This window comes from Lepisma saccharinum, chromosome 11 (genome assembly GCF_977018435.1).
Source record: "Lepisma saccharinum chromosome 11, izLepSacc3.1, whole genome shotgun sequence".
In the NCBI taxonomy this organism is placed as follows: Eukaryota; Metazoa; Arthropoda; class Insecta; order Zygentoma; family Lepismatidae; genus Lepisma; species Lepisma saccharinum.
In genome coordinates, this window is record NC_139239.1 from 56,470,747 (window position 1) to 56,476,832 (window position 6,086).

Below are 6,086 nucleotides of genomic sequence, written 5' to 3' on the forward strand. Positions count from 1 at the left end.
GTCTGGAAAGTTACTGTTTCTTCTGGAAAAATCAATTTTTTTGTAGTGGTGCACTAAAAATAAGTTTTTGATCAAAGAAAAATAGGACAATCAAGAAATTTTAAATTGGTTGTGTGCAAACTATACTTTAGTTTGATGTACTGAATATTACCAGTAGTTACAGTAAAAATTTTATAGTTAATACTCCAGGAAGAGGGGTCATGTTTTGAATTAGCTTAATAGAAATATACCACACTAAGTGGCTATAGGAATTTACAATTTTCTTATTTCATTTTTTGGGTTGTTTGGTAGATATTAGGATTAATACATATATTACTATATTTTTATTTAGTATTATTTATGCTATAATTGTTTTAATTTTTTCTAAAAGAAGAATCTTTGTTAACCATTAGTCAATATGTGGCAAGTCTTTCGTAAAAGCTCACCCCCGATATTCCTATCAGACAGTCTGTTCAGTTTCTCTTCTTGTTATTACTTTTAACATGTGAAATGAATATTATAAAAACTTGGTACAGTAGAATTCTAAGTGTGATTTGTAGCTAAAGTATTATGACCATATTTAAATTCAAGAGTTGTCCTAATGACTTGGTCTGGAAAACCTATAAGAGTCAGGGAATTTTGTTTTTATGGAATGGTAGACACCCTGTGAGGTCACTGCTCACGGGTGTATGGAGGGTCACCAGCACCACCATCAGACTGCTGCATTCAATATTCTGCAAGATATCAATCCATTTTTCATGATTCAGCATGTTCCAATATACTGAAGTAGATTTAAGTTTTAGAATTGTTGTTTACAACACCCACACTGAAGAATTCCTTTTCAATCACACGGAGTTAAGAGAAAAGAAAAGAAAAAAAGTTTTAACTCATCCTGAACAAACTTAAGAAGACCATGACTAATACACAACATATAAACTTTTTTAGTCTCTACTGGGAGCTCAAAAATTTTGGTGTTGACCCAGCCTTGTGAGAACAATTAGGCACTTACTTATAAGCAATAGTGGTGGTCTCCGGTTTCCCACGTTCTGACTAAACATCATCCAATAAAAAGGAACTTTGTAGATTTTGGCCCTCAAAGGTCTGTTCGAACATGGGGTTTAGTTTAGGAGTATTTATTTTTTGCTAGTTTTTGGGGCACAAATTGTATATGAATTTGGGGATTCGGAATACTGTATCTTTAATCTGTTTGGCTTGAGGTTCCCCACATTGTCCACTTTATGCTGGATAGTCATGTTACCTCATGGGAATCATGACGAGAATTGACCCACCTGCTTACCTGGTCATTGAAACTGGATTCCACGTTGCATCCCTTACCTAATCATCAAGCTGATTAGTTTAAATGTTGAGAAATGTAACTGTGCGGTTAACATATAGTAAGAAATTGCATCAGACACTGATAAAAAGACTTCTTTGAACATGTGTTCCCTCAATAACACAACAGTTATTAACTTTAAAATGAGGTTCCAGGTTCAATTCCTAGTTGGTATGTAATTTAGTGGTTTTGAAATGGCCTGCGAAGTCTGTGAACTTGCATAGCTGTGATACTGTTCACATATTTACAATATAAAATTTGACAAATGTTTGAATGGGTAATTCATATTGAAATTTCAATTTACAGAGTTGTTTTTACTGATGAAAAATATGATTGGTATTTTTTATACATGAAATGAGAATTTTTGAAAAATAAATCTGTTAATGTGAAATAACAGAAATTTTCTGATTGGGATGGGAAATTTCCCGATCTTCTGGAAATCTCGAATTCTACACATCATTTTCACTTTAAGTGAAATATCCGAGAAGTTCCAGAGATTCGTAATGCAGAAAACATCTAGAATTAAACCACTTTTAAAAATGACAATTTTGAATTTCCCCGACTGTTCGGTTTTCCGATAAGTCAGGAAGTCATTTCCTGAAGTCAGTATTAGGACAGGAAATTCTTTTCAGGATCCCGCACACCTCTAAGTGGCCTTCCTAAAGAAGGCTCAACTAACTAACAACAGCATGAATAACTATGCAATATATTCTAACACATGACCGACTCTACCATATCGCCAGATTTTAAAACTTGGCTAGCAACAGTGAAAAATTTAAATGTCATGTTTATTATTCTGCTTTAATGATACAGAAAAAACACATACTGTACTCGTTATTTTAAAGAAAGACAATGGAAATTTCTATAAGCGAACTCAAAATATTAGAAAATAGATTTCGTTTGAAAATTCAGGTGCCAGGTGAAAATTTTTAGGCACCATGTATTTTTCTATCCCTGTACATGGGTGTGAAAATTTTATTATTTGACTATCAACTACACTTAATATTCACTCAAACTGCAGTAATTTTTTTATCTTCATAAGAAGGTAACTGAGCTTTCAGACCAAAGCAAAAGGCAACATGTGTCCTGTTACGAAGCACATGTCTCTTGCTCCTTGGAACGTTAAAACTTTAAAACTGTGAATAGCCACGGTCCGCGCGTGCTGCAGTATTAAAGTATTACAGTTTTAAAATTCCAAGGAGCAGTTTCTAATCGGGGAAACAGCATGATAATCTGACATGCACCTGTAATGGATTTTAGATTTTTATTGTTTTTTAACCACACGCCTTTTACCAATCCTATATCCTGTACCTATGGAGAGTTCGACGTGGTTATGATTTATACATAACCTAAACGTGAGCAGTTGCGTTCCGAAACATCGCAGGAGTAGGTCGAAAAATATCGACAAATGGGGCATCTGAAGCAAAGTCATATTTTTTTTAATGGAACAATATATTTATTTATTTATTTATTAATGCCTTGTTTTAAATGGCGGAGTTAAGGCCGTACAATGCCTTTTCTTCCACTCAACCATACATTTAAAATTATACATTATTATATTATACACAAAGTACACTAAGTCATTTCACATAGGTCCACACACACACATTATACTCATACACACAAGTCTTAAAGCCCTGAATATAACACACAAAATACAAAATATATAATACACAAAAAACTAAATATGGAATGAAAGAATGCAAAATTTAAAATTGTATTTAAGTAACTGCAAGGTATTTTAAGAATTCGTTCACTTGCACATGCTTTTTAGTCTGCTTGACAGGGGAAGATCTAACGACTACTCTGAAGAGAGTGGCGAACACGTCTGCTAAAGGAACCGACGGAGCTTACTGCTCTAGTGCTTTCTGGCAGCTGATTCCATAGTCTTACAGCCGATACGGAGAAAGAGTTGGAGAAGAAGTTTGATCTGTGGACAGGGATAGAGAGAACTGAGGAGCTGCGTGATCTGGTGTCGCGATCGTGAAATTCGTGAAGAAATTGGAAGCGAGAGAGGAGATAGGAAGGTGACTTGAGGTTGAGAACTTTGTAAAGTAAAATCAGAGTGTGCAGCGTTCGTCTTTCTTGCATACGTAGCCACCCCAATTTGAGAAAATAAGGTGATAGGTGGTCCCAATATTTTAAATTAAAAATGTATCGTACGCAGGCATTTTGAACACTCTGCAGACGTCTAGCTGACTCACCTGTTAAGCCGGAATACGCTACGTCACAATAATCTAAATGGCATAAAACTAGGGACTGACATAGTTTGGCCTTGATAGAGGTGGGGAGGAACTTGCCCATGCGTCTTATAGAATACAGAGATGCGAAAGCTTTTCTACACGCCGAACTTGTGTGATGTGACCATGATAAATTTCCGTCTAATACAATTCCCAGATCTTTAACAGTTTGGTTAAATGGAATGTGAGTCGAATCTACAAGAATGGAAGGCAGAATGTTAAGATCTACGTAACGTTTCAGTTTATCGGAAGCAATCAAAATTGCTTGTGTTTTATTAGGGTTAATATACATGCCATTGTCTAGCGACCAGTTAACAATCCTCTCTATATCTTCATTAACCTTGGAAATACCATCGTTTAACATTACTGGGGGTGCAGAATAGTACAACTGGAGGTCATCGGCATACAGGTGATAACGGCAGTGTTTCAAGATATTTGGTAGGTCATTAATGTATAAAGAAAATAATAAAGGGCCGAGTACACTTCCTTGCGGAACGCCACAAGTAATCTCAGATAGCGCCGAGCACTTGCCATCATAAACCACCCTTTGTTTACGTCCAGTTAAGTAGGATTTGACCCAGTCGGTTGCAGAGGTGGTGAAATTAAAAAATGATTTTAGCTTGGAAATGAGAATATCATGGTCGAGTGACTGGAAAGCTTTCGTGTAGTCCAATAAAACTAAAACTGTCGCCTGTCTGCAGTCCATAGCTTGTCTGACGTCGTCGGTTATGTGAGTCATGGCGGTGCTAGTGCTGTGATTAGGTCTAAATCCCGACTGAAACGGAGCCAGAACTTCATTTGTATGTCGGCTGATTTGGTCGTGAGCAATGTATTCTAATGCTTTCGATAGCGCGGGAAGAATACTGATAGGTCGGAAATTGTCAATGGAAGTGGCGGGGTCAGTCTTGGCGAGAGGAAGAACGTGTGCTATTTTCCACTTATCTGGAAAAATACCAGAGCGCAGAGAAAGATTAAAAATGTCAGTGATGTATGGCAATACATGAGGTAAAATCAGCTTTATTAGTCGCAATGGGAGGTTGTCGGCTCCTTCAGAACCAGATTTGATCCGACCGATTGCAGTTGCAACTTGGAACTCATAGACTGGGTTAAAATTGAACTCTATCATTTCTGTTTTGTGGTTTGCTATAGCTCTAATAGTAACATTTTTAGCATCGTTATTCATTGAATTAGAGAGAGAGAGAAATGTGTATTTAATTCATCAAGGGACGAAACACGAGTAGGATCTACGTTACGTTTCTCTCCTAGCCCTAGATTTCTTAAGTTATTCCACAACATTCGGGGGTTGCCTTGCATATTTAATAATTCGTAAGAGAGCCTTCTCTTTGCGTTGCGCACGGCCTGATTACATCGATTTCTCAACACGCGGTAGTTATTAAAACTGTTTAAAGTATTTGGAGATTTGAGGCGCTTGTCAGATTTAAACCTGCGGTGAGCCGAATCACGCTCCGCCATAAGTGCGAGAATGCTGTCGGTCATCCAGGGGGAAGCAGGCCGCGTGACGCGTTTTTTCTTGAGTGGAGCATGTTTGTCGAAAAGGTGTAAGATTAGACTATTTAATTCATTAAGCTTATCGTTAATATCAGTGAAGCTGTTTATTGAATTCCATGGGGTTCTTGTAGCATCTTCGTTTAGTGAAGCGGGGTTAATTTTCTTTAAATCGCGGTATTCAATTATGTTTGGCTTGGATTTCGGAACATTGAGCGAGTAAGCAACGTAAATAAGATCGTGGAACGAGAGACCGCAGGCGCTCGTTTGTCCATGTTTGGTGATTCGAGAGCAGTCTCCTGTTAAGATGACATCTAGCCAAGAATGCGACGTAGCCGTGTGGAAGGTAGGATCGAGCTTCAAAATATTTAGATTGTAAGAAGAGATAGCAGCGCGGAATTTATTTACTTCGGGTTTGTCAGCATGCATAATATAAAAGAGCACACGCAGAGAAACACAACGCCGTTGGTCTCATGCATCTACTGCACACAGGAACGAAGATATGGCCATGTGAAAATATGTAAACAAACTAACAAGTGGCCCACTTGACCATCAGTACCACGGCATGTACAAGTATGAGATGTCGGAAGCCATTGGACAAGATGAAGACAGAATGTGTTAAAGGAAGAAAAAATACAGTAGACATCGTCAGCACCATGTATTTGACAGTGTTACAGCATAATGAAAATGACCATGACAGTATGTCGAAGAAGCACTGCGTAAGAAGCGAAAACCTGTCAAAGTGTGTGTTCAAAGTGGTGGCTGTCAGCTGCGATACAGGCAATGAGGCGCCCACGCAAAGATCGTTGCACAGAATGTAGCATCTCGTAGGGAATATCCCTACAGGCCGCAGTAATGCAGTGTTGCATATCCTCTGGAGTTGTTGGCACATCCCGGTAGACAATGTCCTTCAGCTTTCCCCACAGGAAAAAGTCTAACGGTGGCAAATCTGGGGAATGAGCCGGCCATTTGACAGGCCCTCCACGTCCAATCCAACGATTTGGAAATGTATTTTCCACACATGCTGT